Genomic DNA, 13,316 nt, shown 5'->3' on the forward strand with positions numbered 1-13,316 from the left:
TGGATCCGAGGAACCTGTTCCATACACCCGGAGTTGGGGGGGGGGCAACCAACCAGAGGCAAACCGGGTCACAACGCCCGGTGCACTAGTTCAGCCACGCACCATGGAGCCGCCTCGCATGAATACAGCTCCTCCTCGTTATGTATCAACACCCCCGGGTCACTTCTCTAACCCTATGGAAAATCTCGGCTCTCCCAATGGAAGGCGACTCACCAGCGGCAATCGAAACCCGGAGGGTAAGAGAACTACTTCAGACAGCTTTGGCCCAGCAGGATGCATACTCCTACAATCAAGATAGGATTCATTCAACTCCTCGCCCAAGCCGGAGCCCGAGTTACAGTAGGCACATGGAGTCCGCAGAGATGTCAAGTAATGCTCAACGCCACAACCGGCCATATCGGCATGAGCCGGTGCGGGCTGGAGCCCTTAACTTGGCGGATCAGGAGAGGATTCGGCAAGAGGCGGAACGGGCGGCTCAGACAGCAGCAGAGCATGCGGCTCACCAACCTTTCCGGCTTATCCAACAACCTCAGTTGAGGCAGGAGTGGCCACAAGAACCGGAGGCGTGCCTTGCCTGGTCCCAGCCATACGCAATGAGCGGTTGCCCAAGGATTTCAAGGGGCCTCGTAAGGTGCCTAATTACACGGCTGACCTACCGCCGGGGGCTTGGATTGAGAGTTATGAGATGGCTATGGAGTTGTTGGAGGTTAGCGATGCTGCAATGGCCAAGTATTTTACCATGATGTTGGATGGAACGGCTCGGACCTGGTTGAAGGGATTGCCACCCAATTCTATCGGCTCATGGGCAGAGTTGAAATCACGGTTCATCCAGAATTTTAAGGACACGTGTAAGCAGCCAATGTCGATTGTGGACCTGACCAATTGCAAGCAAGAGGATGGAGAATCTACAACCCATTGGGTGCGCCGGGTCAAGGAGATAATACATTCATCTGATAAGATGGATGCCGGCTCAGCAGTTTTGATGTTGGTGAAAAATTGCCGCTTTCAACCTCGGAAGCAGAAGTTGGGGCGGCTTAAACGTGACTGTAATGACATGGGGACGTTGATGGCAGCTCTTGTCAAGTATGCCGACTCTGATACCACCAAGGACCCGGTGTCTGATGAAGAAAAGGCAACAAAGGGAAAGAAAAACGGCAATGGCAAGGGTCACCGGCATAACCCGACGAATCAAGGAGGTAATAAACGTAAGGCTGATGAGTTTGTTGCTAATACTAATGCACAGGGTGGTAATTAGCGGCGCAAGGGCAGGCAACCCCCTCGATCGGGCAGGTCAGGCCCCACCCTTGAGCAGTTGTTGAATGAACCTTGTCCAAAACACGGCACCCAGGAGAAGCCAGCCACCCACTTGTGGAAGGATTGCACAATCATGAAGGCATTTAAAAATTCAAATGCATTTGATGGGGGTCACGGCCCAGGCGGCAGCTCAGGTGGAGGTGGTTTTCAGGGCCCGGGCGCCGGTTCAAGCAGAGGAGGTTTTCATGGTCAGGGTTATCCTGGTCACCAAGGAGGATATAATCAGCAACACGACCAAGGGAAGCAGCAGCAGCAATCCGGCTATCAAAGCAACCCAAAGCAGTTGAGTAGCGGACAGTATCATGTCTTTACCACCAGTTTATGCAAGAGGGACCATAAACTCCACAAGAGGGCCGTCAATGCTGTTGAGCCGGCAATTCCACGTTATTTACGTTGGTCAGAGCAGCCTATTGTGTGGAGCAGAGAAGATCACCCGCCCTGGGTTGATAATCTAGGTCACTTGGCGTTGGTGGTAGCACCTCAGGTTGGTGGGTACAAGTTTACTAAGGTACTCATGGATGGAGGCAGCGGCATCAACATCCTCTACTATGAGACGTTCTGCCGGATGGCATTGGCGGATAAAAATCTTAAACAATCCAACACTATTTTTCATGGTGTGGTACCTGGTAAATCGGCATACCCAGTTAGTAAGATTGAGCTGGAAGTAGCCTTTGGGGATGAGTATGACTCCAGAGCAGAAAAATTAACCTTTGAAGTGGTTAAGATCAAAAGCCCATATCATGCTCTGTTTGGGCGGCCGGCTTACGCCAAGTTCATGGCTCGACCATGTTACGTATATTTGCAGCTCGAGATGCCGGGTCACAAGGGCACCATTACAGTCCATGGGAGCCGGAAGATAGCTTTGGAATGTGAAGAAGGTGATGCTGCCTATGCTGAATCTGTTTGTGCAACAGAGGAGTTGAAATTCTACAAAGATCATGTTGACCCGGCGGACATGACGTCATTAAAAAAAGCCAACCACAGAGCATGAGCCGGACTTAAAATTCAAATCAGCTGATGACACTAAGATGGTTGACTTTGTGCCTGGCGATTCATCTAAGCAGTTCATCATCAGCGCAAACTTGGATCCAAAATAGAAAAGCATGCTCATCGAGTTCATCCATGAGAACCGGGACATCTTTGCATGGAAACCTTCAGACATGCCGGGTGTCCCGAGGGAACTCGCTGAGCACACTCTTAATATCGATCCAAAGTTCAAACCTGCCAGACAGTTTCTCCGGCGGTTCAATGAAGAAAGGCGCAAGGCCATCGAAGAAGAGGTGGCCCGGCTCTTGGCAGCCGGGTTCATTGTGGAGGTCTTTCACCCAGAATGGTTAGCTAACCCGGTGCTTGTACTCAAAAAGAATGGCACCTGGCGTATGTGTGTGGATTACACAGATTTGAACAAGGCTTGTTCGGCTGATCCTTTTGCTCTTCCCCGTATTGATCAGATCATTGATGCTACGGCGGGTTGCGCACGATTGAGCTTCTTAGATGCTTACTCCGGCTATCATCAGATTAAGATGGCAGTCAAGGATCAAGAGAAGACAGCTTTCATAACTCCTTTTGGGGCTTTCTGCTATGTGTCTATGCCTTTTGGGCTTAAGAGTGCCCAGGCGACTTACCAGCGGTGTGTGCAGAATTTTCTTCACAATCAAATTGGGCGCAATGTTCATGCCTATGTGGATGATATAGTGGTGAAATCCAGGGAAGAGGAAACCTTGGTCACAGACCTGAAGGAAACTTTTGATAATCTTCGGGTTTACAAGATGATGCTTAACCCGGCCAAGTGTGTTTTTGGAGTACCAGCCGGTAAGCTCTTGGGTTTTCTGGTGTCTAACCAAGGTATTGAAGCTAACCCGGAGAAAATCAAAGCAATTACATCTTTAGCCAAACCAACCTGCGTCAATGATGTTCAACGACTGGCGGGTCGTGTGGCTGCTTTGAGCCGTTTCATAAGCCGGTTGGGGGAAAAGGCTATGCCACTATATCAGTTGATGAAAAAATGGATGTTTTTGTTTAGAGCGATGCTGCGAACACTACTTTTGAGGATCTGAAGGCACAGCTGGCTGAGCCGCCGGTCCTAGCTGCTCCAATTGAGAAAGAGCCGCTATTGCTATACGTGGCTGCCAACTCACGGGCTGTTAGTGTGGCTATGGTGGTAGAGCGCAAGGAGGCTGGCAAAGAGCATCCGGTTCAGCCGCCGGTTTATTATGTCAGTGAAGTACTAATTGAGTCTAAGCAACGATATCCACATTGGCAGAAACTTGTTTATGGGGTGTTCATGGCAAGCCGGAAGCTTAAGCATTACTTTCAGGGACATCCAATCACTGTGGTTAGCTCTGCTCCTTTGGGAGACATTATTCAAAACAGAGAAGCCACAGGGCGAGTTTCCAAGTGGGCAATTGAGCTTGGGTCTCATGGGCTGAAGTATGTTCCACGTACTGCAATTAAGTCTCAGCCCTGGTTGACTTCATCAATGACTGGACAGAGATGCAGATGCGAGAAGAGAAGCCGGACAACACATATTGGACTATTCATTTTGATGGATCCAGGCAATTGGAAGGCTCGGGGGCTGGAGTCGTGTTAACTTCCCCACAAGGTGATAAATTTTGTTATGTGTTACGGTTGATGTTTCCATGCACTAACAACGCAGCAGAGTATGAAGCATTGCTCCATGGTCTTCGAGTGGCAATGGAGATGAGCTTGAGCTGGGTTAGATGTCTTGGTGATTCAGACCTGGTGGCTCAACAGGTATCTGGCAAGTGGGATTCCAAAGACCCTCTCATGGCGGCTTATCGCCGAGAGGTCGATGCTGTTCCAGGATATTTTAAAGGTTATCAGGTGGAACACATTGACCGTCGGAAGAACGAAGCAGCGCATGCTTTAAGCCGGCTGGGGTCTCGGCGTAAGCCGGTACCACCCAACACCTTTTTGGATGTTTTGCATAACCCCTCTGTCAAGTTGCCCACAGAAGAAGATTTAGTTGTTCCTGACCCGGAGGCGCAGTTGGTGGCGGCTCTTCATGTCATCCCAGATTGGACGGTGCCGTTCTTGTCTTACATGACCCGGGGAGAGTTGCCAGCGGATGAGACCCTGGCTCGGCAGATAACCCGACGATCTAAGTCCATGACAATTTTGGATGGAGAGTTATTTCATCGCAGTGTTTCCGGAGCGTTTCAACGGGGTGTTTCCCCCGAAGAAGGTCAAGAAATCCTTCGTGAGATCCATGAAGGCGATTGCGGTCATCACGCCGGGTCAAAATCTTTAGTGGCCAAAGCGTTTCGTCATGGTTTTTACTGGTTGACGGCTCACGCTGATGCAGAAGATCTGGTCAGTAGATGTGATTGATGTCAAAAATTTGCACGACGAGCGCATGTGCCGGCTCAAGAGCTCCGGATGATTCCAATCACTTGGCCGTTTGCAGTCTGGGGGCTTGACATGGTGGGACCTTTCAAAAGGTATAAGGATAAAAAGACACATCTCTTGGTGGCTGTTGATAAGTTCACCAAATGGGTTGAGGCGGAGCCAGTGAGTAAGTGTGATGCAGCCACGGCGGTTCAGTTCATGAAAAAAGTAAACTTCCATGTCGGTTTTCCACACAGTATTATCACAGACAATGGCACTAATCTGTCCCAAGGGGCTATGGAAGAGTTTTGTCAGCGAGAGCACATCCGGCTTGATGTTTCTTCTGTAGCTCATCCTCAATCCAATGGTCAAGCTGAGAGAGCCAATTAGGAAATTCTGAAAGGGCTAAAACCCCGGCTTATGGTTCCTTTACAGCGAACACTGGGATGTTGGGTAGAGGAGTTGCCTTCAGTGTTATGGAGCATCAATACTACACCCAACAGGTCTACGGGTTACACACTCTTCTTCATGGTTTATGGAGCAGAAGCAGTGTTGCCTAGTGACATCCGTCATGACTCGCCCTGTGTGGCGGCTTATGTTGAAGCTAACAATGAAATTGCCAGACAGGATGCGCTTGACTTGTTGGATGAAGAAAGAGACTTAGCAGCAGTGCGGTCAGCAATTTATCAACAGGACCTGCGTCGTTATCACAGCCACCGGGTTAAGTCCAGGACCTTTCAGGAAGGCGACTTGGTGCTCCGGCTCATCCAAGATCTTTCAGATGCACACAAGTTATCCCCACCGTGGGAAGGACCCTTTGTGGTCGGTAAAAAAATTAAACAATGGGTCCTACTACCTCATTGACATTCGAGAGCATGCAGACTCACGTAAGTCGGAAGAGGAGACCCGCCGGCCATGGAACATTGCTCAACTTCGGCCATATTACACCTGAGCCACCGGCTCTCAACATGTACATACATTCACATTGTATATATTATGATAAGCAATAAAGTAAGACCATTGGTCTCCTTTCTTTTCACAGACTATACATCTTTATTATTTCTTACTTACAATGACTATTAAGGAGCTGATCATATTTTAATCAAGTTTAACCTTTTTAGTCCGGCTTATGATCGTATCCGAATCTAGCTGCAAATCTCAAGATCACTTGGGGGCTTCCTGTTCAAACATAGGTCGTATTCGAACCAAAGAGAACATAGCTGTCGTAACCCTCTTGATCGGCTCAAGGCCAAACTCACTTGGGGGCTTCTTGATCGTATCTGAACCATAGCTTAACCCCTTTTGAGTCCGACTTGGATCGTATTCAAATCAGGGTCGTTAAAAACCTCTCAAGGTCATTTGGGGGCTTCCCATTCAAACATAGGTCGTATTCGAACCAAAGAGAACATAGCTGTCGGCACCCTCTTGATCGGCGCAATGCCAAAGCCACTCGGGGCTATATGGTCATATTCGAACCTTAGCTTAACCCCTTTGGTCTGGTTTATTGATCGTATTCGAATCAGAAACCCCTAGCTTTTTGAGTAGAGAGTTAAAATTATGTTTATTATCTGTTGCTTGTCTTTTAGCTTTTGTTGTTTCAATATTTCAAATAAGACAGCCCAGTTTTCTTCACCGGCTTAATTATTGAACAACACAACAGCCCGGGTTATTCAAGCCGGTGGCTCAAGGATCCAAAGTTCACCACCCGGATTATTAAACCCGGTGATCTAAGGATCAACAAGGACAAGGTATGATTTCTACTTATACGCACTTACTCGCTGCGTTAGCTCTAAAATTTGTATTAACCCCTATCCTTTCTATATATTTGTCTCTGTTCTTTATTGAGGAAAATATATCGGCTGTGAATTAGGGTGTCTACGCCCGTTTGGTTCTAAACCGCCTTGCCAGTCTTTTTCTTGTATTCACAGAAACATAGTTCAAAAATCACAGAGACAAACATTAAACGATGCATACATTGACATCTGGAAGCAGATTCACATAGAAATATTTTATGCACGATGGCATAAGCAAACATGCGGTGTTTTAGCAACTAAAGTTATTACAAGGCTTTATAAGCCTATGAAGATGATCACTGTCCCTCCCTCGCCGGTTCACCACCTTCTGTTTGCTGGAAGTTGGATTTTGACCAATCAAAGCCATTCATGGCGACAAATTTGGCTTCGTCGTCAATCACGCCGACTGGGTCAATTTCCGGAGCAAAGGTATCTTCTCTCACAGGTGGGATCAGGTCTGCTACTTTGTATGAAGGAGTGGCCATCTTCTTATTTTCACTATCAAAACCCGGCTGGTACTTGTCAACATTGGTGTCTTCTCCAAGACTAGTTGCCTGAGGCCGGACTTCGCGTACACATGCTATGAAATTATCCTGATCAAACGGAGACCCGTCCTCCTTTACAGTAGGGTAACCTCTTGGTACATCAGCTGGGTCTAGGTCTGGCACCCAAGCCTTGTAGCGGCTTAGGGCAGTCAAAGCTCCGGCTCGTGCGCAGGAGCGTTTTACTTCTTGGAATCTCGCCGGAAGGATGGACAGCTTCTTCAGGACATCGCTAAGCCGGTTGGGTCCTTGATTTGCAGGAGAGATAGCGGCCAGAGCCCATTGTGCACCAACGTACAATTGTTCAACCAAGGTGTATACTGCCTTCAGTTTAATCAACGGGTCTTGGCTCAGATTCTTACTTCGCGGACCTGCATATATTTTCAATAGAGTAAGTTGGCGGATCATATTCCGGTTTGGCAAAAATTATACGAAAGGTCAACTCAGGCAGCTTACCAAAGATAGCAGCAACCATCTGAGACACCCGACCCTTCAAACTGTTCAGCTCTATTGAAATTTCTTTCAGAGCTGTTTCGGCTGTCTCAGCTCGTCGGGTCAGGAGTGTTTTCTCATTTTCCCATGCCTTCTCCTTGGTAGCAAAGCTGGTCTTCAAATTTTCCATTGCAGAAAGACTCATTTGCAGTTTGGAAGTGGAAGATTTGATTTCAGACTCTTGACTTGCTAGCTGGGTCTTTGCGTCAGATAATTGAGAATTCAATTCAGACAATGCATTCTGTGAAATGTTCAGATAAGTCAAGACTTGGTTTCACATTCCAGTATTTAAATTCAAGATTCAAGTCCCAAGTACTTTACAAATAAACTACTTGACACTTGGGGGCTAATGTATGCCAAATCAAATTTTTACGACTCTACCAACATATTTGAAGTCCCAAGTCCTTTACAAAGTAACATCACTTGGCACTTGGGGGCTAATGTACGCAGTTCAGCAAATTTATCAAGGTTAAACCGGAGTGTTAAATATTTCGCAGATAGTTTTAAATTCTGAAGTACCGATTCATTAATGATCAAAATAAACCGGTCCTTGGGGACTATGGGTGAAGTTTTGTTCTATCGATATCAGGCAAAGATTCAGAGGTAAAAATCTCGGCCTATATTTTAAGTCTATAGGATTATTCCGTTTCTCTCATAATCTGAAGACTTGGGGCTGAAGGAATATTGGTAAACCGGAAACAACGTACCTCATACTTCAACTGAAGCTGCTTGACCATCTCGATCTCAGAATCACGACTGGAGTGTACATGACTGAGATAGCCGGATAATATATCACTGGCATTAAGACGGTCATAGTTGGCAACATCAAGACGAACCTTCTGCCTCACCAATGCTTCTTGCTTAGCTGTGCACCGAGCCAGCACCGTTGGATTCCCCGGCTCAACAAAGCGGCTCCCAGTAATTTGAACATCTTGAACACATGGAGATGGCGGGTCGGTTGAGCTTGACGGTCCAGCCATAAAAGGATTTATAGTGGCACTATCAAGGGACGACTCCAGAGGATTTTCTTCATTGAAAATAGGCGGGTCTTCTGGGGCGATAGTTAATGGAGAAGGCGGTCTAGCCGGTTCAGATGCTAGTACTGGCGGGTCTTCTGCTGGTTTTGCTGCCTTCGCCCTCTTGGATTTAGCCTGACCGCTAAGGAAAAATATTGCAGGATAGTCAGCATCAAGATAACAATTGATCAACCTGGAAGAAAAGAGGATTTCTAATTACCCAGGAGCGGTCTTGAAAGCCAGAAATTGTGTTTGTGATGAGTCGCCTGAGGAACGAGACACCTCCTGAAAAGGTAAAAGAAAGGAGTTAAAAGAAATGCAAGGAGCAGGATTTAAAAAAAGTTAAGGACAGTAATAAGTAAACCTCGTTCGGGCGTTTCCGAGGGGTCTGTTGAAGGACGACAGCCAGTTCATCTTCAATCTCAACTTCACGACGGCTTTCATGATGTTGCTTTTTCAAATGAAAGTTGGGATCCAAGTGAGCTAAAGGGTTAGAAGACCTTACTTTACGGATCACTCGTCGAACTTTGTGTCTTGGTAAGGGCTCTGAGTTGGAGGAAATGATAGTTACCTCTGCTTCCCCGGCTTGACTAGCCCCAGTGTCATCCTAGTAAGGATCAGTGTCAATAAGATTGTTAAAAAGTTGGCCAAGGGAATCAAGGGCTACCTCCGAGTCAGGCGTGTCATCAAGTTTCCTCAAATCTTCAATGGCGGTTTTCTTTTTCTTCTCCGTTCTCCGGGTCGATTTCTTGGCGTTCATGGCGGCAAGTTTTGCCTTCTTGCCAGCTTCGTGATCATATTTCACTTTCCAAAAGTCAGAGTTGGCCTACAAAGACAAGAGGAAGGATCAATGATAAACAATACGGCTGGACAAAATACAAAGGAGAAAAGATCAGAATGCCCTTACTTCTGGTACCGGGTTAAATTTACAGAAGGGATTTAACCCCACAACACTGCAATCTTCATACTTTGCATTCACCAGAACATTTGACATTGTGACAACATCCTCCTCGGTTAGTTGAACCGGGGTATGACGGAGAGAGTCGTCCGGGTCTCCACCATATTCATACATCAACTTTGAACGACGGCTTAATGGAATAATCCGCCATGAGATCCAGCAGCGGGTTAGATCGATTCCGGTTAAACCGTTCCCCAACAAACTGTTGATTCTTCTGATAGATGGAAGCAGCTTCTTGCGTTCAGCAACGGTAAGTTTATCTGGCAGGGCGAACTTGGTGCCAAGACGATCGGGGCGGTAACCCGGCAGTGGCTTCTCGTTGGCGGTGAGATATCCTGACAGTAAAACCAAGTTTGCTTCCAGTCCTTTGGGTGACTTGATAAAACTATGAGAGGGAAAACCGCACCCTGCCGGTGCTGAATTGAGATGCCTCCAAGTTCTAAGCTAAGGCCATTCGTGCACTCGTTCTGCCGGTTCAGAAAGAAGTACTCTCTAAATAGTTCCACAGTCGGCTCTTGCTGAAGATATACCTCACAGAGCACTTGGAAGTTACAAATATTGGATATGGAATTGGGCCCAGTATCCTGAGGATGGAGTTTGAAAAAGTGAAGAACTTCTCTGAAATTTTTTGAGCCGGGCGGTGAGAAGCCCGGGTTCATGTGATCAGTAAAGACGATCACTTCACCGTCTTTCGGATTGGGCCATTCTTCTTCCGGGTCAGGAGCGCGATAAGACATGATGTTTCTTGAGGGCAGAAATCCAATGAGGAAGAACTCTTTCAGACGCTCCTCAGTTATGGTTGAGGGGACCCAATTGCAGATAGTGGGTGTCTTTGACGGCATGTTGTACAAGGGACGGAAAAGGAAAAACAACATGCCGGTTCAATTAAGAGTTAAAGGTTGAAGTTGTAAAACAAGTAACGGCGGCTTAACTAAGGGCTAATGACATATAAGGAAAAGAAAGCCAGAGTGATAAGCTGCCATGACTATAGACTTTCTCAGAAAGCAGATCCTGCTAAGTTTTTGCATAAACAAGTTTCACTAAACGGTTATTATTATTTTGGATCAAATGGTTGACCCAAAAAGAAAAAATTCCAGACCTAAAAAGTCTAGTACAGACGAGTTCATCAGCTAACGAAGCATCTATACAGAAAAAGGGATCTACGGCTATCAAAAATGGATGCCAAACAACTACCGTGCAAGTTATATTTCCTTTTTGGATCCCTAGAGGCTGCGGAGGAAGAACTACCAGGACAGTTCATGAAGAACGATGAAGAATACCGACGAACTCGCAAAGCCCTAATGCAGATCTAAAAAGATTGAGAAGGCGAGACTTATGGGTACGGATTCACTGCGGAGGTTCGTCGCGTTTTTCTCTGGACAAGTCAGGTCGATGCAGTGGCCTGAGGTGGAGACGAGGAGATCTACGGCGGTGGCGGCGACAGAGCTCGAGTAGCAGCGAAGCAGTGAGAGGAGGAAGACGACCGAAGGAGGAGAATGAAAAAGGACCTAAGTGGTACCTATTTGTAAGGGGGTGCGTGAACAGGCGGGCGCGAAAATCAAGGAGACCCGAATAATGATTATCCAACTAAACGGACGCCTCGATTCTCGGAAGGCATTAAAAATGAAAGATCCATTGGAAGATGATGTCATGTAGGTTTTTTGTGTTTTCAGAAGATGACGTCACGGCGGGTTACAGAAGTTTTCAGACAGAGGATGGATTCCACCTAAGTATTGAAGATTGACAAAGAACAAAGTTCAAAGTCAACCCAGGGCCTAATGTTGAGGATATTACTACCAGTATGACCCGCCCAGGAGGGGCCGGGTCAGCTCTAATGGCGGGTTACAGAAGAAGCCTGATAAACATTCAAGATGATAGTTTACTAAATGTATAGAAGGCCCAAAGGCCTGGGGCCGGCTTAAGGCCTGATACTGTAAACCGCCATATCTAAGGAAATACTTGTAAAGAAAGGCATGTAAAGGAAGTCACCGAGCCGGACACGATTATGAGCCGGCCGGGACTCTGTAGGCCACCAGGCATCAACCCGTGTATATAAGGGGACGACCCGGTGGTGGTTAGGGCAAGAAACAACCAAGTTGATAACCAAGCCGGTGAGTTGAGCCTCTTGGAGATCGAAACCTCTGCAATACCAATCCCAACTAGACGTAGGCTTTTACCTTCATCATAAGGGGCCGAACTAGTATAAAAACTCTCTCGTGTGTCCTTCGTCCCGATTAACCCCTTTAAGCTTCCTAGTGCGATGGCCCTACGACTAAGTCCTTGCTCTAGGACATCTGCCGTGTCAACTCCACGACAGGGGTCACTACGACTTAAACCCTAAACCCTAAACATGATTTAATTTCCTGGCCAGGTAGAACCTGTCGAAGGAAAGACGGCTGGCACCCTCGGATCATACGATGCTTTTGTGCAGTTCCACCAAAATCGACCTGAGCATCCCCGATGGCAAAGATATTGAAGAAGTGTGATTAGAACTGGCACTAGTTCATGAGACATAAACTCATCACAAGTAGAAGCCGGTAGAAGTAGAGAAAGATTGACATGGAGATGGAGCGATGACAGTGGAGCAAGCCGGCTGCAAAAGGAAGATGGACTACCTAGGATGTCGAGCTGTAGCTAGAAGGGCGGTTGGGACGCGACATTGGCCCATACCACGGTGACCCCCGATTGGGACGCACCGACTGTGGGTTTTCTCCCTTGCCGATGTCGACCGCGTCTACGCAGAACATTGTTCCCTTCCCCCAGCTGCGGGATCAGGCCCGTCGTTCTATGCTTGTGAAGAGAGCAACCTAAGCAAGCAGGCTTGTAGCTTAGGCTCCTGCTAGTGTATATATAGTGGTTTTCTTTTTCTCTCCATATCAACCATTTTATATTGCGTACGTGTCATTCAAGAGTGAAATGATGGTTTCTTCTTCTGACTAACTTACTGTGTGATTTGACTGCTCCTTAGTGGCCCCTACATGTACTCCCCCTACGTGTATGCAACAGTCACACATACATATGGACGCAAAAATGCGGGCACCGCCCTAATGCATGCATGTCCGAGCACACGACGGAACACACACGGTCACGCTCAAGTGCTCAACCTACACGTGCATGCACACACATACTCAGTCAAGGTGAGCTAGTGACCGTATAAACACCGGAATATATATATATATATATTGAGCGCAATGAGCATATTATGAAGTCCACTGACCGTATTTTTACAAATATATAGTGACAGGCAGTGTATTTATCTCGTTTGAAATAAAGCCATATTAACCGGAGAGGAGGCAGTATGGACTAGCATTACTTTGCTGTGTCCCGTCAACTTGCCGAACGAGGAGAAGGTTGCAGGACAGGAGAAGCTTGCGCGTGGTGGCTCGCAGGACAAGGAGAAACTTTTGACTAATGCAAGCTCTCCCTCGCTCAGGCGGTGGACGTGCCACAGTTAATTCGGTGTTAGATTGCCAGAAGCATACACTATACTACTAGTGCTATTATTGTTCGACTTCCCGAATAGGCAAACAGCCAAGCGCAAAGTTTACTAGTACTACTACTATAGTCTATAAAGGTACGTACTATAATAGTACTAGGAACCGGATGGAGGAGCGTCTGCACTCTTATTATAATTTTAAAATGTGATAAAGCAATCTTCAACACATTTGGTTCTCTTCGAGGGTTCTCGCATGTGATAATGGAAGTTGATTGCATGGAACACTCGCCACAATTCTCGCTTAATTTTGGCTCATATCCTGTTACAAATAGTAGCGCTCAGTAATATTTCCTCTTTTTTTGTTATTCAGCATGTAAACAGGTCAGCAAACCTTGCGGTGCATCTTCGTGCGAACCG

The sequence above is a fragment of the Triticum urartu genome, chromosome 2A (assembly GCF_056163025.1).
Source record: "Triticum urartu cultivar PI428250 chromosome 2A, HENAU_Tu73, whole genome shotgun sequence".
Classification (NCBI taxonomy): Eukaryota; Viridiplantae; Streptophyta; class Magnoliopsida; order Poales; family Poaceae; genus Triticum; species Triticum urartu.